The 25,500-nt window shown below is 42.4% G+C and overlaps 1 long non-coding RNA gene and 1 pseudogene across 1 annotated transcript in view; both read left to right on the top strand.

Annotated features, from left to right (window-relative positions):
• The first annotated feature begins 4,673 nt into the window (after window positions 1–4,673).
• Window positions 4,674–4,827, top strand: LOC138252442 (5.8S ribosomal RNA; annotated as a pseudogene).
• Window positions 4,828–20,637: 15,810 nt separating this feature from the next.
• Window positions 20,638–25,500, top strand: part of LOC138249152 (uncharacterized) — a 48,013-nt gene continuing 43,150 nt past the window's right edge. Inside the window, exon 1 of the long non-coding RNA XR_011194752.1 lies at window positions 20,638–20,781. This is a non-coding gene — a long non-coding RNA (uncharacterized lncRNA). The remainder of the gene's footprint in view (window positions 20,782–25,500) is intronic.

Raw genomic sequence — 25,500 nt, forward strand, 5'->3', positions numbered from 1 at the left:
CCACTTGCCAACATGTGTAGTACAGCTAGCAGCTTGGTTTCTGGTGGAATGGTGCGGGGTGTCTGCAAGCTGGGTGCCAACTGTGGCTCAATGTTGCGCAGCACCTGCTGAATGGCTTGCCAGTTCAGCCTGTACCTCTGAATGATGTCTTGTTGGCGGAGTCCCATAAGGGTTGTCCTGGTGCGGAATATCCTCTCCTGCCTCCTGCATTGCCTTTGTGGTCCCTGCTGGTGTTGTGGAAGCTGCTGTTGTTGTTTCTGTGCTCTGCATCTGCGTGCATGCTGGATGAAAAGCACCTCCATGTCTTCCTTTTGGAGCTCTGCTGTTGCCTTTGTGTGGTTTAATTAAATACAGGTGTGTTTGCCCCATTTTAACGCCTGCCCTGACCCAGGCGTTATTTTTTTATGCAAATCGGGTTGTGCGTCATTTTCCAACTCCGCCTCCCGGCCATGCGTTATTTTTCCACGGTAGCATAAATAGAGCGCACGGGAGTTTAAGTCATTTTTTGGACGGGAACGCGTACCTTGCATGTCATTAACGCAAGGCGGTTTCCCGCATTCTGAAAATGATGCACATGGCGGGATTTTGGCGTTCGCGGGCTCGGGTGTCAAAGTTCAAATATGGTGCACGGTTTGCGCCGAATGTGCGTCAAAATTTTTGACGCACATTTGGCGTAAACAGAGTATAAATATGCCCCTAAATGTGCCCAGGACCTGTAAATTAAATGCTACTATTGGGCATGCAGCACTGATAGCGCCACCCACTACAGTAGCCTATCTAACATGTCCCAGGCCTGCCACCACAGAACCTGTGTGTGCAGTTTCAAACTTTGTTTCCTTGAATCCCTCTCCTCCTCATTGGAGCCTTTTTATGCCCCTGAACTTCCTTTTGCTGGTTGCCATTGCCCTTTGACACCACTTGTTAACCATTAACCATGTTTGCTGACTTTAGCCATCTGAGATTCTCCAGCCCTTTCTGCTTAACTTCACAGACCACATTATTTTTCATATACCCACCGTTAAATCTTTTTGCCAAGTTTTAGTGGCTGTGACCTTTCATCTACTCTCAGGCTAAATTGCAGCATCAGGCTCTCAGAGGGCAGAGTATAGCAGCCCTGGCTTATCATCGAATTTGCATGCTTTGATTATGTCCGGTCTTCTTCCTTTTCCTCCAGGCCTCTCTATGCTTTCTGGTGTTAATCCTCCTACAGGTTCTTTTTCAAGTCCTCCTTTTCAGGGTTGTTTTGATGCTCCTCACCCCAATCTGACTAGTTCTGGTCACCCAAGTACTGGTTTTCTGAACTGGTGCTCCTGGTTCTAGTCCTTCATGACATTAGTCTTTCTGGTCCTGAGCTGGTCATTCATTGTATTACCCCTTTCCGGGACTCCTGCCCTTCCCCCATACAACAAAAATCACAACACATTAAACAAGAGGGCCCTCATCATCTTGGGAACTATTACTAGTTTCATCATGACCTATATTTGGACGCCTACTCTATGCCGGAACTATGTGTGTCCAATGTAGAATACTGCAGATTGTGTTTATGGTGGCTTTGACAGGCAACCATACAGGCTGGCATCTTGATGCTGAAACCATCACACCTGCTGATATAGGGTCTCCTAGTCCTGCTGCCCTACTCCTTTCAAGGCATGATCTTCCCTGGTCCTGGTTAGGGCTGTGTGAAATCAAAATTAAGAGTCATTTACCAGGCCTACATCAATGGTGCAAAATGTGCAATGGCAACATCACTGGTGAGGTTTTGTACTTAAAATTTTAAAAAAACATGTCACTTCCATTAAGTAACTCAGTGTTCTGAATTCTGAGCTGCCCTATAAGTAGCAATGTGGGCTCATTTAAAGATTCAAGCCCACTCATGGGTCCAGAACATCAGATATATTCTCTGGGATGTCTCCCTCTGTCACTTGGTATGCACAGATTTAAAAACTGAGTAGTGCTCTGGTGGCCAAAAGATAAGGACATGGAGCCTGTGCAACGGCCCACCATATCAGAAAGTGCCCTGTAGGGGGATCCTGTAGTCCTGAGGAAGGCCCATCTACTTAGCCGGATGAAGAAACTTCAACCCAGTACCTGCTAAGAGATCCAGCTATTCCGGAGTAGGAAGCCTTCCTCCCTGAGTTCCATTCCTAGGTCTGCTGAGTCGCAAAGTGCCCGGGACACGGTCCGGCAGCTAGAAGTCCTCCCCTGGCTGGAGTTGCTGAGGCTCCCTGGGGCTACTCTGCTCCTACCTTGCAGTCTTGTCAGATAGCCTTTCTTTCAAGCTTGTCTTCATGGAGAGCATGCAAGAGATGGGAAGCTTACATCCCTGTGCCGAGCTGCCTGCTCATGGACCAGTTCAGCCAGCACTGTACTCTGAGTGATTGGGCACACTTTGTCCATTGAGGGATAGGCTACTTGGACTGCCTTTGCAGTTGTTTCAGTCAAATAGCTCCCACCCCACCTGGACTGTCTGCCTGTGGGGTCTGTTTTTTGTGGAGGCTACCTAGCAGAGAGAAGGCCAAGCAGCCTACAGCTTGTTGTGCCTCCCCATTGATCCGATCTGAGTGCATGGGGTTGAGTCACTCTTGTCTGGTCTGGACTCAGCATTCCTGTCTATCGCCCTTCTCCATCCAGCATATTGCTGCAGCTGCTCATTTCAGTAGGGTGTCCAGGCTGCTGAGGTTAGTACGTCTGTGTCTTGCTGAAGCTGCACCTTGGCACACCTCTCCTTTCCATTGCCATGGAGCAGACTGGACCCCACAGAGCCTGTGCACCAGTCCGGGCTTGACTGGCTGTTTTGGTAAATCTGGATAACCTTGGGATGATTTCATGTCCCCATGATGGCAACAATACATTCTGATGTCTGTCCTATCAACTTTTGACGGCACTCACCATGGTGACCATGAGTAATGTGGAATCAGGGTTCAGTTCCGTAGAAACAGCTACCACAGGCAAGGAAGGCAGCAAGCAGGTAAATTACCCACTATGACTTGGGGAGGTAGCACTGAAAAGTTCAAATACACTTTTAAGGCCCTGCAGTTGGACAGAGCGGACTTTAATGAGGATCTATTGGAGGGTGCGTCGTTTGCCAGCAGCCGTGGTGACTTCATCTCCAGTAGAGTATATTAAAGTTGCTGTAGTTAAAAGGTCATAGTAGGATCTTAGGATTGAGCTGGGGGTCTGCAGCAAGTCGAGCTACATTCTCTCCCAGTCAGTGCGAGCCTCTCGGAGCTCACTTGATGTTCTTGACTGAGTATCCTGGGAGTCCAAAGCATTTACTTTGAAAGAAATTTCAGAGCAGACTGGTTGCCTGAACACGTCAGCTAGGAATAATGGAATAGGACTCCAGTTCTATTTTGTTTGTTTTTAGATCTGGGGACATGATTAAAAAGGAACAGCCTGAAGAATTTGTATTGTGCCATTAGAGGTGAAATTCTTCGACGGTTAGAAGACTTACCAAAGCAAAAACATTTGTCAAGAATGTTTTAATTAAACAGGAATGAAAGCCAGAGGTTCAAAGACTACCAGATACCATCATAGTTGATGGAAGGACACTACTAGGATTGGAGTCTCTGGCTTAATTTGACTCAACACAGGTACCTCACCTGGCAAAACCACAGAAAGAATTGACAGTTTGTAAGCTCTTTCTCAGTTCTGTGGGTACTGGTGCATGGCCATTCCTACTTTTTGGAGCAATTTGTTAATTAATTCCAATTACTAACAAGACTCCTCTATGCTTGCTAGTTACGTGATGCCCAGCAGTCACCAGAGACCCCTCTGCCACACTGGGAATTGGGGGGGCTCCTACAACTGGGAGAACCCAACCGACATGGGAGGAACCAGGGCCTGTGACCACCGGCCACTCAGGGAGGGCATGATGTGATGGTCAGCCTCCAGGGATAGAACCTATGCTCACTCCTAGAGGGACCTGAATCACAGTGCCTCCCAAGGTTTGGACCCCCTAACGGCCTTGTCACCTGGGCCCTCTTGTGCCCGATCCAAGCCTGCCTGAGTTTTGAGTGACCAAGGAGTGGCCTGTCCTGGGCATTAGCGCTGCCTGGATGAGAAAGAGTTGGGGCCACAAAGGATCCCTGGCTCCTCTCTGTGTAGATGCAATGCCCCACAAAGCCAGACCTTCTGAGAAGAAGTTGGCCTCGGCCGATCAATCTTCTGCACATGTATGCCAAGTGGGAAGATGGTGAGTTGCTTTGACGATGTGGGGAACCTGGCACATCTCCCCTCATTGCCTTCTACCAGGGTGAGGGGAACCCAGCCCGGCAGCACTGCTCAGGTGTGTTTCCTAAGCTGGGGACTCCCGATGTGTTGTGGTCGAGCTCTGGCTCCCACCAGCCCAATGGGTGGCAGAAGGCTGATGTGTAGGTGGGGCAACCCTCCCTCATTGCCAGGTACCTGATAGTCTGGTCCCTTGTGACCGGGCTGGGATTTCAAGACTCATGCGGCCCTGTCCTGGAGGGCCGCTAGTGGAGCATGTGCTGCTGCAGGAGCATTTTGCTTGGCCGCCTACTATGGCGGCAGGGTGGAGCTCACAAGTTGAGCACCTGGTATGACTCCTTAAAAAATGGATGCCTACTTCCAGAGGATGGGTAATGAATGGTTAGTCCTGCCATCCTCTTGCCTGCACCAGCAATTGGGCAAATTTTGCAAAAGTATCCTGTGACTCTTGGCGGTGGATCACTCAGCTTGAAAACTGATGAAGAGCGCAGCTAGCTGTGATAATTAGTGTGAATTGCATCACATATTGATCATCAACACTTTGAACACACCTTGCTGCTCTGGTTTGCTCCAGGGGATGCACCTGTAAGAGGGTTACTTGAAAGTAAATCCCCCAGGGGCTCTCCCAAGGTTCATCTGGGGCTGTCGCAGGATGATCTGCTCCCTTTGTCCTCCCAAGGTCAGAACTCTAATTGCCCATCACAGGGCTGCCTTCATCCCACCGTAGAGGTACCCCACAGGCACACTTAGCCTTCTCACCTTGGTGGGGCTTGTGGGCACCCGGTCCTCCCCAGGCCTGAAAAAACAGGGTGCCCGGCTTAATACTGTGTGTATCTTTCTGTGATGTCCCACCACTGCCCTTACTCACAGCCTCAGGTACCCTTTTCCACAGCTGAGGTTAGGATGTCCCCTGCTTGGTCTTGTTTGCTGCTTTCCACTTTGGACCCTGAGGGATTTATTCTCTGATTTGGGAAAGGGTGTACTAGTGTGACACCCTACACGAAACAGGGTCCCCCTCTTCTACAGCCAGGGAATCAGCCTTGCTCCCCCATGGCTCAGTAACCCACTGAATTTAAGCATATTACAGAGGAAAGGAAACTAACAAGGAATCCCCTCCCAGTGGTGGATGTGAGAAATGTGCCATATAGAAGACTGACCACCGGGTAAGACAGGGTGCCAAATTTCTTCCAACTGAGGCTTACCGTGGGGACAGTGGTAGGTTGGTAACGGCCTTTGGCCTGCTAACATCAGGTTTTGTTAGATTTGGATTGCTTAGAAGTGCAGCCCATTGTGGTGGCAAACTCTATGTAAGGGGAGAGACTGCTAGCCAACAAGTACTGTAAGGGAAAGGTTAAAAGAACTTTAAAGAGAGAATTCAAGAAGGTGTGAAACTGCCAAGAAGCCAAAGGGTGGGATGCATGCAGTATGCCCAGAAGGATTCAACACAGGAGGAAGTTCAGTCACCTGGAAGGATAGATCCTCTCTGCAGGACCGCTACCTGGGTGCACCTGCACCTGCTGGATACATCTCAACTGCGGTGGTGCGCCATGCCCAACCCTGGGTCGGCTGGAAAGGCTTCATGGTGGCAGGTGGCTCTCCATTCTGAGCAAGAGATTTACGGCCCCTGGCAGGAAGTGGGACGGGGCAACCTCCTCCCAGCACCAGGCAGTAAACCCCATGCCAGTTGACAGTGGGTGCTAGGGATATTTGTTACTCACCTGACCCATCTTGAAACACGGACCAAGGAGTTTAATACATGCACACATCGCAGGGCCAGCTGAAAACCTGTGGAACAATGAAGGTAAAGGTGGTTTGTGCTGACTGAGATGGGATTCTTTCTTGGCCTTACAACGGGCGCATCATCAGCCTGTCTTGCCCACTCTGTCGGGGAGGTGGACCATGAATGTGTGTGATAGGACCCAGAAGATGGTGAGCTATGCCTGGGCAGGACAAAGTCAGAGGAAACTGGTGGAGATTTGTAGTGGTCCTGACATGTAAATTGGTCATCCGACCTGGGTACATGGGCAAATGAAAATATGATTGATTCCCAAGTTTCCGTCAGAATAGCTGGTGATTGGAAACCCAAGTTTTATCTGACAAGGCAAATTATTAAGGGTCTTGGGGTTGAGACAATCTCAACTTGTTTTCAAACTTCTAATGGGTAAAAAGCCTGACTCGCTTCCAATGAGAGTGCCTAGTGGACCACTTTTGGTAAGCAGAACTGGTGCTGCAGGATGAACCTGACTTCAGGTGAAGGAGTCTAAAGAAGATATTCATCAACTCCCAGAAAATGTGTTGGTTGATATAGACAGAAGGACGGTGCCATGGAAGTCAGAATCTGCTAAGTAGTGTGTAACTCACCTGCTGAATCAAATAACTCAGGAAATGGATGGTGCTGGAAAGTTTGGCCCATACCCATCTGTCGCCAGCGCGGAGATTTGGGGAGACCAAGATGCAACATGTAAGAGGGCCAGTGTGGTGTGCCCAAGAGCCTGGGGCGAGGTCCCGGGTGGATTAATTACAGATGCAAATCTTGGTAATAGTAGCAAATATTCAAATGAGAAATGTTAGGGTTAAAGTGGTCAAGGGTTCCATGTTAACAGGAGTTAAAGATGGGTCAGTCGGAAAGAACGGGTGATGGCGTTCGTTGCCCTCAGCTGATAAAAAGGGAGTCAGATTCAGATTCCACAACCAGTGTAACAGAGACAGGCATCCTTGCGTCATCCAGTGAGGTAACACAAATGATCCTGCAAGGCCCGTGGGAGCCCCACGAAGAGTGCTTTTCTTTGCGTAGGGCAGGGATCCTTAGAATGGGTTCACCCCGAGAGCCTTGGAAAGCGCTGCGGTTGGGGCAGAGTCCAGTGATCTCTTGCTGGTCCTTGAAAATCCTGGGGAGATTGTGGACGTCTTGTGCCAGGCCATATCCATATTTGGTGCTGGTCTTCAAGTGAAACACACTCTAGTGTTTTGGAGTAATGTGGGTGAAGGAAGTCAGCAAATCAGACCCATAACTTTCGAATAAGGATTGACTCTATGGGTTAGGTCAGTCTGGCTGGTGTGTGAAGCAATGGGTGCCGCAGCTGGATGAAGCGTCACCCTCTGGGGCAACACAGACTCTGGAGATGAGCTAGGCCATTCCTAGGGATTGACCCATCTGTAGTGGTTGCCTCTCCCAGTGCCCCTGCCTTAGGTGCAGGGACGGCATTCTACCTCAACCAGCACTTAGGAGCTGACTTAGAAATAGTGCACACCAGGGCAATCCAACTGTTTATTTTAAATGAAGCATTGTGAGGGACTAATGTGGGTGTTGACGTGATGTGATTTTTGTCCAGTCCTCTGAATGTCAAAGGAAAGAAGATCAAAGAAGCATGGGTAAATGGAGAGTCTGGTGGCTCCGATACTGATACTTTCCTAAACTCTTTTCAGTGGTAGTGACCTTTCTCTCCAAGTGATTCCACAGGTAATTATGTCGACACCACTGATCTCTTTGAGGAGAAGTCTGGAGAGATAGGCCAAAAAAGGTATCTATCATTGTCGTGAACATGATAGCGAGAGATGGCAAATTGAACAATCCCAATTGTTTCTGGAGTACTAAAAAACAGTAATGATGATGGAAGGATGTGCTGTCTTTTCCACTAACCTTTAAACTCCATACCGATTTTGTGACATTTACACACAGCTCTAATAACACAATTGAATCAAACTTCGTCACCATGTTCACCCTCAGTAATAAGCAATAAAGAGGAAACTATCAATCTTAGTGAAAGCCTCAAACTTGTAGCTTCATTAAGGAAAAATGTAACAGACGCAGCAAGACTTGAAAGACTGCAAGACGTTTATGAGTCACTGACAAACCCAATGACAAGAAAATTTACTTCACCTAAAAAGTCACATTATGGAAATATCCCAATGAAAAACACAATTGCAATCTTTTTGGAGACATAATGGAAACCTTCAAAGAACATAAAAAAACATGTCTCCAACAAGCACAAGAGATTCCAAAATGAAGTAGCAACATTCTTCCTTAATATCACCATATTGAGCACCATACAAGCATCATACCTTCACTAGTTATTAGAAAAAGCATCAAAAAACTTGGGAACACTCTGTTTGTGTCCCAAGACTCAAAAACCTCTGAAGAAGAATAATCAGGCATTAACCACCAAGGAAGTATGAAGGATTGAGATACCCACAGTGTGTCCAATAGGAATCCAATCTTATAACGTATCGATTTGAGTTGCAGAATTGGCACATTGAGTCAAAGTGGTAGATCCAAAATGTGTTTATTGGTGCACAACTGAGCAGAGAGCCACAGAAAGCCGACACATGTTTCACCCCTAGGGTCTATCTACCTGGGGCTTTTTCAAGGCTGAAAAATAATGTTGCAATCAGTTTTTACAAAATAGTTTTTGGGAAAAACAAACTTAGTCCTGTGATGTCCGTGGAGAAGTCCTTAGATATATCCAGTACATCCAGTGCAAAATAAGAAGAGAAGAAAGATTAAATCTATCACCACTTGTGAAAAATATAGAGAAATCCCAAGACAATTGGTTGTGCCCAGATTTTCTTTAAATATCAAAGGTGAGTCATGCAGATTAAAAACACACATGATTAATAGGGGAGGTGTTGGCACAGTATAATTATGATCCAGGTTGATGATAACTCTTATTGTGGGTGCATTACTGCATGCTATTAAATTACTCCATTACTGCATGCTGTTATAATACTACAGCACCTTAGGGTGACCAAAGTCGAAAACATATCACACCTATGAATCATCATTAAGATGGTCCATTTTTAAACTATTTTTGAAAGCGCATATAATCTGGTCAATGTATTCAGTCTAAATAAGAGAAATGTACACAATCATTGTCTAATATTTCAATATGTTAATGGAGAGCTGTGGAAACATATCACTGTCCAGAAATAATCAGCTGACATTGTCACATTCATAACCATGATCAGGCATCATCATACATTTCACAGTTTGTAAATGAACATCCATGATAATTAAAACTATAATTGAGCCATCAGTAATTAATTTCAAACAAGGTGCATTTCTACACACTATTCTTAGATGGTTACATATATGATCAAAATCAGGACAAACATTGCTCTTTTTGTTGCATTGAGTGAATAAAATATTTTGTAACCCCAAGGGAGAGGCTTATGCCCGTTTCATCGGGTCCCCACCAGTTTTGTAAATGTGATTCTATCTTGTACGAGCAAGAATCATTCTGGGCTAAATCCAGCGTGTTAATCCAACGCCATAATTATTTACATCTGAGCCTGTCGTCCTACTTCTGTTCTCATAGCATGAGCGAGGATCATTGCAGGTACGTGGTACCAGCGGCCATGATGGAAAGGCTATTGTGAGGGAGAGACGATAGTGAAGTCAAAGGGAAAGGGAGATGTATACATTCATGGGAGGCAGCAGGGACACGAGTCATGCTTTTCTTACTGTAAACAATAAAAACAATATATTCCAACCATGAATCCCAGTTATTTTTTACCATGCCTCATATTCGGTCCAGCATAATTCAGTGTTACAAGTGTAGTCCTACTTTACTTATCATGTCCCAGGGGTGGGACACTACAGGTTTCTGTAGGGAAATTAATTATACCAACAATTGTCCTTTTTATGATCAGAGTCCTACTTACTTATCATGTCCCAGAGGCTGGACACAACAGATCCTTGTTCTTGCCATCATGAAGGAAATTAATAATTAATATCACTGAGGTAAACTATTCAAGTGTGAAGGAATTGAGAAAGCAATAAAGTTGGAAGTGAAAATACAGAATGGTGCTATATAATATAGAAGAGAGGGTGTATGTAATTTAAATGTCAAGTACGGGTGTCTGCCGAGATTCATTAATTCTCCGTCCCTTGGAAATACCAAAGGTATTTTCAGACAATAGTTATTGGAATCGGGTCCCCAATACTTAAGGGTCAAGATAAATAGTTGTATCAAAAGTATTAGCATATCATCTATCTTGAGTAAGAAAATGCTACTAGTTATTACTATCCCACAGAAGAAAATTGTTTTAGGAAAATTCTTTCCCATACAAATTTTTTGGTGTGCTGGGTATGGCATTCTATGGGTCCCAACAATATTCATGTATAGGTCTGGATAGTGTCCAGGTCCTCCTTTAGAGTAATGGATTCCAGTTGTTACATGCTGCCTGTAAAATGATATAGTTAGCAACATATTCAAGTATAGACCAGACATTGTACATATCTTCCCACTCTTTCAGTATTCTAATTGCATTGTCCACAAAGTAAACAGTATATGTAGTGCAGTGTTCATTGAAGAAGGCAGTAATGTCAATCTTCATCCATTGATTCATTGGAGACAGATGTGCCATTCTGCATCTTTGTTAAGACCACGTTGAACTGTGAAAAAACAAATAATAAAAGTGCTTTCACATTCTCGCAGCTTTAGTTGCAGGTGTTGTTTAATTTTGAGTAGACTACAGAATTTGAAAGTCCATGTGAAGGGGTGACATTTTACTAAATGTTCTACCAATGGATGTCTCAAATCATCCTTTTGTATGCTGTCATAGTGCTCTCGTATTCTCAGTTTTAAGACTCTGATTGTGGTTCCTATGAAGACCTTGTCACGTGGGCAAGTGATGGAATATATTATGTTAGTACTTTCACAGTTAATAAAGTGACGTATTGAAAAATGTTGGTCATTGACTATAACCTCTTTTGATTTAGAAAGGCCCAGTTTACAAATTGAGCAAATGTTACTGGTATGTAGTTTGTTTCAAAAAGTTTTTAGTTGTTTTCCTTTCCTGATAAAATGAAGAGCATATTTTGTCCCTAAGACTGGGGGCTCTTTTGAAGCCCATCCGAGGAAAAGGTTTAATGTTCTATGAAATTGAAGGATTCTTTGTGAATAAATACCAATGTTTTTGGAGCAGTTTGTGGATGTGTTGATGCCCAGTGTTATAGTGAGTAATGAAATGAATGGGCGTGTTGTCTATGGCAGTGAGTTTTTCTTTGTTTAGAATTTCATTACGGTCAATTTTGGCAAAGTGTTCCTTTGTATGATTACATCCTGATCTGTTATATCCTCTTCTGCACAAGCATTCAATCCACCAAGACCTTCTGCATGTGTTAAAAGTAAAACAAATTTTCTGATGGATACAGATTCCTCACCTTAAGAGTATCTTGCCTGGTGTCCAACTGGTCTGGATACCATTAACCCCAGCTGTAGCTCTCCAGTAGCACCAGGTGGTCATATGAGGGCTCAGCCACAACTCTGCCAGCCAGTCATGGATAAACTGGCCTGTAATAGGTGACAATGTGTGTACAATGTGATATGGCATTCTCGTTCTCTACCAACCAAAATTCCTCTTCTTCACCAGTTTCTATGTCAAATGACTTAATATGAGGTTTAGAGGGTTCAAGGCCTATTGTAAGAGATGCAAGCAGATGTTCCCTTCAGATCTAATTGACATCTGCGTGTGGCTTCTTGGCTCCAGCCATTACTCCATTGCATGCAGTTTGTGATTCCTGATGCACCTGATGGGCATCAGGATTCTGAGTTGTTTTTCGCTAATGCCTGCAGGGACAAGCCAAAGCTTAGCTGTTCACCTCCAGGTAAATCTCCCAAGAGGTATTTCCACAAGAAACACAAAAAATGCCATCTGAAGGATAAATCCTGCTCCTCCAAGAAAAGATCCAGCTTGTGAGACCGTACAGAGCCACAGCACTGTTCCTTGATGCTGGGCTCTTCCTCATGCTTGGAGTCGATTCCAAATGGCCCAGCATGGAATCCCTTGTTCATTTCACTGACCCTGCGCAGGTCGAAGCATTCCATCTGTCCACCTTGAATATATTTAGTACAGCTCTGGCACTCTCTGAGCCACTCCCAAAGGCTGAACCAACGTGTTTGGGCGTGGCAATTCTGGTGGCTCCAACACTGATGCTTTTGGACTCTGCTTCCCCACAGCCTCAAGGCTTGATGTCTAGAAGTAAGTCATGAGCAACACTGTCATCCACTGTCTTTCCTGGGCTGTTCATGCCGTTGCACCTAGCGCTGACCTTATGTGTGTTCTCTTCCAATGTGATTCCTATACATCTCCACTTTTTCTCATAATGATCGCATTCATGCTCTCTTGCTTGTGTATGGTGTGGAGTTCCTGGTTAGAGATGGTTTGCAGCCAGAAAATGCATAAAAGTCTTAGGTTATTGATGTGGAAGGATGAGATTTTGGTAATGACGCTTTTTGTCATCTTCCAGCATTCTGATCGATACAAGAGTGTGGACAAACCACAACTCTGGTAAAGCATCAGCTTGGTGTTGGTGCTGTACTGAGATGCCCTCCACACATTGTTGAAGGCATTCCTGGCCTTGTTCATTCTGCACTTGATGTTACTGCCTGCCCCTCCATCATGCCTGATAGTACTTGCGAGGTAGGTGATCCTCAGTTATCGCTAGGTCCTCTCCATCCACCTTGATTGGTGAAGGGTTTGGGATGTTGAGTGGCATGTCTTCTGATTTCTTCTTGTTGATCTTCTGGCCCATATGCTGTGGATAAATATTAAGGCAAGGTGTCTTTTCCTGCATTTGCTGCTATATGTGAGAGAGTCAGGCTAGGTCATCCACATAATGAAAATACTCCAGTGTGGGAAATGGTCAATCTGATGACTCTGGCTTGGTCTTCTGTTGTGCATCGCATCACCCATCGATGACTAGATTGAAGAGCAACACAGACTTCATGCATAGTTATCTCACAGCAGTCTTGACTTCGAAGCTCAGTATCTACCACCCTCCAGGTACATTTATCCTGTAAAACGTTGATGAAGAGAACTATCTGCTGTGGGATGCCATAGGCTCTCAGTATTCTTCATAGCATATCACAATGGATACTCTCAAAGGCTTTCTTAAACTTTGAATTTGAGGTACAGTTCTCTTTTCCACTCTGTTCACTGCTCCATGATGTTGCTTAGAGTATGATCTAATCCACACACCCTCTGTGATTGTGAAACCCAGCCTGTTTTTTTTCTTAATTGCTCGCCTATGCTATGAGAAATGTACTGTATAATGATTTTTTTCCAGGATTTTACTTGGGATTAGAAAAGAGTGATTCCATGCCATTTGTTACAATTGGTTAACACACCCTTCTTTGGAATCTTGAAGCTGATGCCTTTGTTCCAGTCTTCTGGTACTTTCTTTCCCCCCAAATCGTTATACAGAGCAGTTGGAGGATCTTGGGTGATGTTTCAGGGTCTGCTGTGAATATTTCTGCAATCAAGGTGTCTTGGCCAGGAGCTTTTCCATTCATGAGAGATTAGATGGCAGTGATGATTACTTCTTTCTGTGGTGCGGCAGTGTTCACATCCAAGTCTGCCTCCGCTTCTTGGATGTCTGCATCACTTGTTGGTATTTGTCTGTTCAAGACTTCTTTGAAGTGCGTGGGTCAGAGTGCTTTCCTTCATGAAATTACCTAAGTCTTGACTGTCTTCTCTGCTTTCTATCAACGAGGTGCCTCTCATTGCTTTGTCCTAAGAAATGTCAAATGTGCTGTGTACATGCCACCAGTCTGCCACCTCTATAGTCGGTGCATACTCAAAGCAAGATCATCATGCAAATCCCAGCAGTTTTGCACAGAACATCACAAAACTGGTCCCGTCTTTTTCTACAGAAAAATCACAGTATATCAGAGGTACTTGTCATGTTGAATCTGACAGTATGCTATTGTACTGTGGGGCACTTTGTCAATATCTTCACGTGGTGAAAGCATTTCCACCGTGCTGAATGGGAGAGACAGAATTGATATCAGATCGTTTTTTTTTTAAATACAGTGGCTCTGACCAGGGCCAGGGCAGCAGTACATGCCTTGGAGGGAAAAAGTTGCAAGCATGCAGGAAAATTGTTATATGACAGACCGTTGCCTCCTTTTCTGGCAGCCATTTTTTTGCCTCACGTTGACCAATGCAATGTCTGTGACTTGCAGCTTCAAGCCAGGCTTGTGTTGTTAGGGTTGTTTGTTTATATGGTGTAAACAAACATTTTAAACTGTAATTATCATTTACAGATTGCAATCATTTTGATTAATGGCAGAGCAGATTGCCAGTGATGTACTGTAGTCCTAGGCAACATTCACAGTCAGTTTTGATTTTAGTCCAAGAGCACTTTACATTCTGAATCTTGCAATTACACTTTCCCGCTTTAAACCTTGGTCTAAATAACCCAAAAGGTTGTTTGTTGAAATTAGACACTGATTGAGCCGTTTGCACAGGACTCATGGGCCCTGTTCAGAAAGCATGGCTGAAAGAGCGTTATTAGTAGTTGCCCTGTATTGTAAAGTACAGTTAGGAATGAATGACTGCAAAAGAAAATGAAGAAGACGCTAATAAAACATGTAAATGTTATGTTTGTGTCATTCCAGACCGACATGCATACTGCTATTTCTTTCAGGCCAGCTTTTACAGTTGTGTACTATGGAAATTGACATTTTATTTAATGTGATTTGGTAAAAGAAGGCTTTCTTTAAGTCAATGGAAGCAAGCAAAATAAAATTATTAAATCTCTATATGGATATACTAGCTAAAGAGGAACAACTGTGGAGGTGCACAGTATACATTTTTATTTATGTATGCATGGCCTTGCTATACCACAAACATGGCCTTTGGGTAGTGGTTAGTGACCTGGGGACTGCGATGCTTTCTCCTGGTGTCCAAGACTATTTGGAAAATTAAATTATATTTGCATATTAATAAAGTATATACATCCAAAAAGCTAAATTAAACATTTTCAATTTTAAAACATGTTGTTAATATGAAGGAATTTGAAATTGGAGGCTAAAACATAAGATGGCAACCTTATCTTGATTTATGGGATCAGTGCAAAAAGAAGCAACTATAATCTTTTATTGGTGATTGAGACCTCATTCAAAGCACTGGTAATCACCAACAAAAACAATCATACAATAGGAGCAAAAAAGAAAAAGTGGTAATCTATTTTAGATTTTAGAAATTAACCTTTGATTTTTTTAAGTTTGTAATTTTTTTGGTATTGTAAATTAAATAGCATTTTTCATATTGTGTGTATTTGTTTGATGGATATTTGTTTCTGTATGTTTGTATTGTTTCGAGGAGCTAGTTGTAGAAATTGTTTAGGTGGGGGTCCTCAGCTTCCTGTGGTGATTCAGTGGAGGTCCACAGAAGCAAAAGGGTTAAGAACAGCTGCCCTAGGGCACTAGAGTGCTTTATAATAGAGGGCCTCTGAACGCGAGAGGTTGCAACATGCTCACCCTTCTAGGCCCAAGTGGAGAAGGTTTGGGCCCTGTCCTACTCTGTCAAGAAGTCCCACTATAGCACTGGGAAAACATTTTTCACTTACAACCTTTGGTGTTAACTGTGAGAGGCAGGTTTTGTGCGATTTTCAAATGGTAAATCTTCTTCTCTTCGTGCATTTGGGGCCATTTCTATACCTCCATAATTACTGTGTAAGCATAGACATACTACTACATCCAGGCGACAGACTGACGGTTAAAGAACCGGAGTGGGGATGGACACAACCTTCCCCTACTCCATAGCTATAAATATAAAATGCATGTTTGTATAGATAGATAGATAGATAGATAGATAGATATACCAAATGATGAAAATCTGCATAAAATTTCTTAAGAAAAAAAAATCGCTACTTTTTCGAGCTGTAAGTCATTAATAACTGTTGCCCCATTTTCTACGAACAGCTGACAAACAATAACCCGTTTTTCCTAATTCGGTATACTATATCCTAAACCAATAACAATTATCTTTTTAAGGCCAATTTTTGTATGCTTTTAGAAATTAACATCAGTTGTATATAGCTCCTCTTTCTTACTCAGTGGTAACATTATATAGTACGTTTTAATATATCCTGCTGAGAGCTTACTTGTTTGAAATTCTTATTATTTTTTAGACTGAGCGCCAGATATTGTCCAAGCACAAAGCTCAACGGTCATCTTTTACCAGTGAAAATTATGTGTGTTTTATCAACTGAGATTGGTGATCCCAATGTGAATGTTGATTTATAAATTAACATTGTGCGTTATCGCGATCTACTTGCCAGGTGGTTAGTAGGTCAGATGGAGTCTGCCCTACTGGGCCCTCATTACAAATGCAGGGCTAAATTATTATCCCTCTGCAAACAAGCGGAATTACGAGTTGCGTGAAAATAGTATTTACTACGTGTGGTAAATACTGCATCCTATTCAGTCTAACTGGCAATGACTAAGTAAAAGCACTCACTTTATCTAAGTGTTAATGGCCCAATTCAGAATTTGGCAGACCAAGGAATTCACCAAAATGTGCAATGTTCTGCCCACTGTGTTCAGACTGTCTTTGACATCAATGCACTCATAATACGGTCTACCGAACATCTAGTACTTTTTGACTAATGTCCTGCATACCCAAAACCCTAAATAAGGCACTAGAGGCCTGATTCATACTTTTTTAGTTCCGCATTTGTGTCAAAAAAGGACGCATATTTATACTCTGTTTGCACCGAATTAGTGTCATTTTTACTCTAATTCGGTGCAAAACTAACTCCATATTTATACTTTGGTCCTAGACTTGTCTAACACCTAATTTATGGAGTTAAAGTCATTTTTTGGACGTGGAAACCTACCTTGCCTTAATGAGATGCAAGGTAGGCTCTATGGCCTTAACACCATATTTATACTCCCGTGCAAAAATGGTGCACGGGAGGGAGGAGGGGTCAAAAAATGGTGCAAAGCTTGCTTTGCCTCATTTTTTAACGCCTGGGTCAGGGCAGCATTAGGGGACCTGTGGGACTATTTCCATGGTAGAACACCATGGAATAAGCCCACAGGTGTCCTCCCCATGCCCCAGGGACATCCCCACCCACATCAGAGGGACAGCGTAGGATGGGGGACCCCATCCCAGCTAAGTACAGGTAAATATTTTATTTTTTAAAGGGCCATAGGGGGCCCTGAAATGGGCCTCATACATGGCACAGGGTGTTGAACATGACTCCTGTCTTTTCTAAGACAGACGGCATGTGGTATAGATGGTTTTGCATTAGAAAATGAATCTAGGCAGGTTAGATTTTTTTATTTTACTCTAACCTGCCTAACGTCATTTTTTGGTGCAAATCCCCCTTCTTCCATACTGCCAGCCCAACTGGACTAACGTCATTTTTTTTACACTAGCCTTCCCTTTGCACCGGCTTGCACCATTCCATAAATATGGTGCCCGGCTGGTGCAAAGAAATGGTGCAAGCCGGTGCTAAACTTTTTGGTGCAAAACTGCGTTAGTGCAGTTTTGCCCCAAAAAGTATAAATCAGGGCCTAGGTATCTTCAATTATGAAGTGTCCCACATATCATCATTTCCTGTCTTGTATGTAGTGTCTGCAATTCCAGTTGTGTTGCAGGTCTGCAGCTGTGCTGCAGGTCTGGTATCAAAGCTTTGTGCTGCATTATGACCTCTATGTGCAGCTGCCTTAAGGTACTGCCAAAATGTCTACAAGAGGGCACTAGATTTAAAGAAATGGCCTAACAAGGTTTTTTTTTCCTAGAGAAAAAGGAAAGAGCCCCAACTGAAAAATGCAATGTGCCTAGAGCGCCGAAAATCTTTTCACATAAGATGCACAGGTCTGTGGCTCCACTCAGGATGGCCTTCTCAAGTCCAAAGTCAATGTATACAAAAGTTCACCTGGTTGAGACCCAGCTTGGGTTTCAGCCCTAGAATGTGGTCATGTGTCATCCTAGGTTAAAAGCAGGTTAACCCTTAATACTAAGTTGGATCTTGACCAGTGCTTTATATGGGCCGGTACTGTCCGGTATCGAGTACCGACACTTTTTTATTTTGAGAAGAAGAGTACCTTCACTCTCAAGAAAAACGTAATACTTTTCATTGGAGAGTACCGGCACTTCTCAGAAACAAGCAGGTACTTTGTTACAGAGTACCTGCACTTCTATTTTTCCATTTGAAGCACTGATCTTGACCAAATTGGCTTTTATTACAGAGGAGGCATGATGTGAAACAGAAAATACTGGTGAAATGGACAGTGAAATTATATTTTTAAAAGTTAACAAAGAGTCAAACGTAAGAGAAAATGAAGGGTGGAGTTCTAGCTTTAACAAACAAATGTCATGTACAACATTTAAGTTCATAGCATGATACTCTCTAACTGGTAGCACATGGCTGTAAGGCACTAGGAAGACAGCATGTTTGTTTACTTATTGATTAATTTGTGTATTTTTTTTTTCTACAAGGTTTGTAAGTGCCCCATGCCATATTTCGTCCACCTCCAAGCAACTTGGACCATGGTGGGATACTAACGTAGGTGCATACCTGTAGCATTGACTCTTGAAGCATTCAGCTTGTTAAGAATAACTAGAGCTATAAAGTGCATTTGGAATCATTTGATGTTGAGGAGTAGGTCATCACCTAGCCATCTGATTATCTAGTAGAAGACAGGAGTTGGTGGGTGGTTGGTGTTATTTGGGAGTTTCTACACGTAGCTGGATATCATAGGCCCACATTTATACTCTGCTTGCGCCGGATTTGCGTCATTTTTTTACACAAATTCGGCACAAAACTAAGACCATATTTATACTTTGACTCTAGACCTCGCTAACGTCAAAATATCTCAGTGTGCGTCATTTTCTGGATGCGTGAAACTGCCTTGCGTTACTGACATGCAAGGTAGGCGTTCCCATCCAAAAAATGACTTAAACACCTGTGCGCCGTATTTATCCAACGGGGCAAAAATGGCGCACGGCTGGGAGGCGGAGCCGGAAAATGACGTAAATCCCGATTTGCGTCAAAAATTAACGCCTGGGTCAGGGCAGGCGTTAAGCGACCTGTGGACTCTTTTCCATGGTGGGAGACCAAGGAAGCAGTCTACAGGTGCCCTTGTCTGCACCCAGGGACAACCCCTGCCACCCTAGCTCACCCCTGGAGGACACCCATGGATGGGTGGACCCATCCATGGTGAGTGCAGGTGAGAGCAGGTAAGTATAATTTATTTTTCTTTTTAGAGTGGCATAGGGTGGGCCTAACTTGAGCCCCCCTACATGCCACTGTGGCCAATTGCCATGCCCAGGCAACAGAAGTTTCCTGGGCATGGTCATTGGGCAGGGGGCATGACTCCTGTCTTTGCTAAGACAGGAGTCATTTCCATGGGGGTTGTGCATAAAAAAAAGGCGCTAGTCAGGTTAGAGCCAATATTTTTGACACTAATCTGACTTGCACCATTCTTTGGAGCACAACCCCCAGTCTTCCCTTCGCCTCCGCTGCCCGGTTAGAGTCATTTATTTTGATGCTAACCAGGCCGCAGTGCCGGCTAACGTCATTCCATAAATAAGGCGCCCAGCTGATGCGTTCGAATGGCGTTAGCCAGCGGTAAAATTTTTGACGCAAATCTGCCCAGCCGCTGATTTGTGTCAAAAAGTATAAATATGGGCCTTGGTCTTCTCTAGATCAATAGGCCAATTGAGAGCAAAGGGAAATAAATACCCAGATGAAAGTATATATGTGATAACTGTGTATAAACCGCTGTGAGACCTCACACCTCGCAATGAATATTTTAACTGAAGTTTTGGAAGCCATTTTGGAATGGTGCTCGAAACAATGAAGAATGTTAAAGACCTGTAAGGTGAACTGCAAAGAAAGGTGGAGGCGTTCCGCGAAAAGAGCCTTTGAAGCGCAAATCGAAATATTTCATGTACGTAAATAAAGTATTACAGGCTTGCATGCCATTTAATGTGAGATTGTTTTACGCTGGATGAAATAATAGGGTTAATTTTTTGAATGACGTATGTAGTCATTGTAATGGTGGTGAACAACAATACAGTATACAGGAGGCCAATTTGGCGGAACGATATGCGAGAACTGAAAGTATTACCTAGGAAGGGGACACTGCGTGCAGTGGTTCATGGACTCTCAAACCAGTTTGTGGTAAAGTCGTGGGCAGGAAAAAAAGGCACAATAGCTGTGCAGCACTCTTCAGCTGACGTCACTGGCTTTGTTTTTGTGTTCTGCAGAAGATTAGTTATGGTTCAAAGATACACGAATTAAAGGTTTTAAGTAGTCTTTGGCATTTTCTTAAAGAGCGGCTCAGCAAGAAACACATGTTCTGTGCGGTGACCTTTACCTCGAAAGGGGATGTGCTTGATCCACAAAATACCGCGTATCCCATGACTTGATTAATTTTGCATGAACTGAATTTGAAACTGATCCTGCATTTCCCAATTAGTACGACCACAAACTGTTTTATAACGAGACAGGATTCTGTGCTAGAATCCGTATTCTGTCTAAAAATTCAGGTCACATGAAAATTCCTACAACACAGGAAATATTACATGGAAAAAAAACCGGACGTGACTTTTATCAATTTATGAATTTGTTTGTCTATTTCTTCTGTCTGGAAAGGTTTTAGGTAAAGCGTATTAGAAAGTATTTTCCATGGCATTTTCTATCATTAGGAATTATACTTAATCATCATCATATAATATATGAATCGCCGAGTCCGGAGAATGCTGCAGCAACATGTTCTCATCCTGAGAAGCAGATCCGCCATTTTTGTGAGTTTCTTATATACACGGACTGATGTTCTGATTATGATTATTGCCGCTAAATATGATGCATAGGCTAGCTGGAAATACTATTATCCGCAGCATTTTTCTCTCGAGTGCAGGTAATTTGACGAACAATTAGGTGAAACATTTTCTAAACTGGTAGTTTGACAATCTGTGACACCAAAAAGTTGCCTGACATTTTCTAAAAGTTGGCAGGAGATGCACGATATTTCAGCATGATCAATTTTGCCTTTGCCCTTTCGGTAAACCTAGATATTATTTTCCTAATGGTGCAGAGTGAAAAAATGTTCATTAATTCGAATACCAGGCAATTCTCAAATGTTTTTATAAACATATGTCACAGTCGTCCTGTGTAGTGTGATTTTCCTCTATTAATGCCCATGTTCCTATTCTTGACCTTTCATTGTTCTGCATAGCATAGGTGGAAATCTCCTAAATTATGTAGAGCTGAATTTGGTTGATTTACTCCTCAAATATGTCTATACATGTCTAGTGCTAAATTTAAAGTTGTGAGTGGCTGTGGACAAGTATGCTTATGACTAGGCAAAGATCTTTGCTCACCCTTTGTGAATAACATCTAGGAGGAGAGATATACACCCATGCATAGGTTTAAACATATGTGCACACTGATCTATGTATGTAAATTTATCTTCGTGAATGTCCTCCCTAGTTTCAACTCTTCACCAACAGTGCCCTGTTCACGAAGTCTTAAATATACTGGATCATGCATTTCGAAATCCATCTTGAAAAACTAATATAACACATTAGCCACTGTTGAGGGCTATACTCGTTTAAATGCCTTTTAGCCAATTTATGAGCCAGGCTATAATTCTATTGGAACATTCCTCCCACTGAGGGTAAAATGTTCTAAATTAAGAAGGAGGAAACATAGAGAAAAGCAGTGGAATGTTGGGACTTGTGCCACTTGTTGGAGCGTGTCTTTTAAAATTAATATTAACATGAAAAGCTTGCAATATATTGTGTGATGAAGCTGCATAGAAAATGTGTTAACATAGAAAATAATGCACACGCTTGAAATGTGCCCACGGTGAGTGGCTACCAATGTATACGAAGACCAATGAAACTTATTAATGATGAATTAATTATGTACTAATGTTTTGAATTTGTACTAGCATATTGTAATTAGAGTCATGTATTAGGAGTTTGTTTATTAAATCATTAGGCCTTAGCTTAGCTAGGGTCTGAGCCTAGCTGCCTGGTCTCATATTAAACTGCATTTTTCTAACGTGCAATGTGCTGTTTTCCTGAAGGACACGAAGCTGTACTTTTCCAGAAGCTATGTATGTGTAGCCGTAGTAAATTCTTTCTCATGAGACCCGACTTGCTCAAGGAGACATTCTTGCTGAATGCAACAGTGTAATACGTAACAGGTGCAAGGCTGCCTGGAGTAGGAGAAAACAATGGAACCACTGGCTGGTGCGTAAAGAGTAACTTTTCTTATCTGACATTCCAACCGATAAAGACGTCAATAACATGGACCAATCAGTGACATGAGAACTGTGGTTTGTGGAAAATACTGGTGAAGTGCGTGAAGAATTATTGGACAGAGATAACGAAGCACCAAATATTATCCAATGGGGAATTAAGGGCTAGTTAGACAGTTTTGATTTATCCGCATGACCTGAGGAGAAATCATCCATTCTTTGCCATCCTTTCCCATTCTACCGATACTTACTTCTCCTCCCTATGAGGGAAGCTCTTATTCTTAGCTATGCTATATTGAGACTTTGCCCATCCTAATTCTGCTGATGGTGAATCGACTGATGTCCTGAGGACGAAGACTGACGCTGTTTGCTGATCTGTTGGAGTGGTAACTATCTGATGCAAAATTGTAATTGTTTGTTTGCCTTTCCTTTCTAGGTACCAACTGCTCTTTTGATAGAGGCTATAGTTAGATGTTTTCTAAATTCATGTTTACTAAATTGTTTTTCATGAAGCCTAACATGCTAATGCTAATTCAAGGTTAGTTAAGGTGTTCACAAATATCTGACGCAAATAGACAAATGACTGAGTTCTTGTTTTGTTGAATCATGTATTAACGAATTGTTGCTGAGTTGCTTCATGTTAATGATGTGCCTAAATACTGAATGAATATTCTCTATACATTGATTAACTACGGTCTAAATACTAATTAGATAAGTTCTTAAGAAGATTGATTGCTAATGAGATGAACAGAAATGACATTAGATTAAACCCAATAGGGAAATAAATATCCTAACGCTTAACTAAATTGGTGTGGTTATTCATGACTGAAAGGTCATGGTGTGTTTGGCTTATTGACTCTTATTGAATGTTATTGATTAGCTTAATGATCAATTAATTGTGATTATTGATTGGGTTATTGATTTATTGATCTGTGATGCCAAAAAGACATCTCGTGGTGGGAAGTCCCTGAACGTGGTCCAAAGGTTCATCAACCTAGGCGTGTCTCCTTGTAAGTTTACTTATCAAGGCTCTGACACGCTAACACACTCCATTGTCTTCAATGGCTCTTCCAACTTGCCAACGTCCTTATTGGTGTTATGTATCAAATCGTAGATAGATGGCAGTTAATTTCTGGGATGTTTTTCACCAAGGGGTTTTGCTTGACATCAAATAGACAACAAGAGTGAAGTACACGCTGTCTATGGTGTTACGCAAAGCCCTAAGTGAAGGACATCTCTGTAATTCACTTTCATCCATCTATAATTGTATCTTATATAGAGCCCCGAAAATCATCTGCCTCTACATTCAACTTCTACACATGGGCAGAGTAGTAATGAGATAGCCATACGGCCTCTGCTCTCTGTCTCAAATGAAAGAGAAAATAAAAATGCACATCCTTCTATCACCCACTCTTACCAATCTCCTGGCCTGATTCACAAAGGTAAACCTATACTTTAGAGTAGATTTTATATTTTTGGCATCTGCAAACTATGAAGTAATAGCAAGTTTACAACTGTGCAGGCCTATCTTTAAATGGACAAAGTTTCCTGCCTTGACTGCGGAGTCTCTGCATCATAATCTTACTATTACGTCATAGTTTATAAATGCCCCAAAAATAGTAAACTTACACAAAAGTATAAGTTCACCATTGAGAATTAGGCCTTCAATTCCATCTCCTCAAGAAGTTGTGCTTCCTGCTTTCCATCTTTGCTCTGACTGGCTCTCAGAGATCCCACCTAGAGCATCCTCAATTTTCTGTATGAAGTACTAACAGTTCATAACTCTGAATTATTGGATTTAAATTGAAGCTAATGTAACAGCCAAATAATGAACAGAATCGCCATGTGCGCGATTCGAACAGCTAGCAAGTTACATTTAACTGTATTAATTTGTATTTTGCCAAACTGTACCAATCAATTAACCTTCATTGTCTACCTACTCAGCTTTTATATTCCCTATAAAATATAAAAAGATAATTAATTGAAAAGATGATGTACAGTCTTACAAATTGGCACGTTCCCACAGGAAATGTTGTAGACTGTTCGGCTTTTATTTTCCATTTTGTGTCCTCCGAATGTGAGCTTTGTCTCGGTTACTTTCAAGGGTGGTGGGTTTTCCTAACCAAAGAGTGAAAAAACCGTGCCTGCACGAAATATATATTTTAACAATGGGCAGCATTTGTGAACTGAAGTCTGTGAATTTCCAAGAAGTTGTCTAACAATCACCAAGATGAATTGGACTAATAAATGTTTGTTGTTAAAAATATTCTCACAATCGAGAGCCACGGAAGAGATGACACGTTATGATTTATTCATATAAGCATCTGTCTGTCTTTCTGAAAGTGAGCGTCAATCGACTGCTGAACTTCACTTTGTATCTGTCAACACAGGCGTCAAAAACATAACATAAGTAGGCTGCGGGGCAGAGGCAAATAAGGAATTTAGCATCGACCAATTGTACAGCCTGTGTTTTTTATTTTATGGGCTGTAATTTAAGACACGGTCTCTGCTCCGATATTCGGATGACTTCGTCCTAAATAGTTGAGGGGCTAAAACAGCAGTGCTTAATCACCTTCGGCTGTGGTAAATTGATGTTTGTCGTTGATGGTTTTAGTTGAAGATATGGCAGTGTTTTTTTGACATTTTTAACATAATTACAGAGCACAACAAACCACGAGATAATATTAAGACACAAACCAAACAAGCAATGCAATTAAAACATAACGATGATAACACAACAATACATTATAAACAGAATTAAAAACTACAACTGTACGAGTAAGCAAGAACACGGTGCAAATATGCAGCACAAAAACACAGCAGTATAAAAATCTGCAAAACACATCACCACCACAACAAAATGCAAAACATATGCACTAATATTCTTGTCACATACCTACAGAAATCTGCTTTCAGAGTATAGTGGTGTCATAATACGGTGGTAAAAGATGTTATTTCACCAGAAAAAAAATGTATTTTTGCTAACCGTGATTTTTTTTAAAGTTGTAGGTGTTGTGTCCTTTCGAGATGGCAAACGCTTTATTATTGTCTAAAGAAAGGTAGGTTTCCCTGCAAGAGGGTGCTAGCGCGCCTGACCTTAACAAGTAAACTTCCAAGGGGACACGAATAGGTTGATGAACCTTTCGACTGGCAATTAAGATGTTCCTACCATAGATCCAGTACATAATCAATAAACAGTAATCAATAACTATTAGTGATCAATACATCAATAAACAATGGAGTCAGTAATTATCACGCA

The sequence above is a fragment of the Pleurodeles waltl genome, chromosome 8 (assembly GCF_031143425.1).
Source record: "Pleurodeles waltl isolate 20211129_DDA chromosome 8, aPleWal1.hap1.20221129, whole genome shotgun sequence".
NCBI classification, from domain to species: Eukaryota; Metazoa; Chordata; class Amphibia; order Caudata; family Salamandridae; genus Pleurodeles; species Pleurodeles waltl.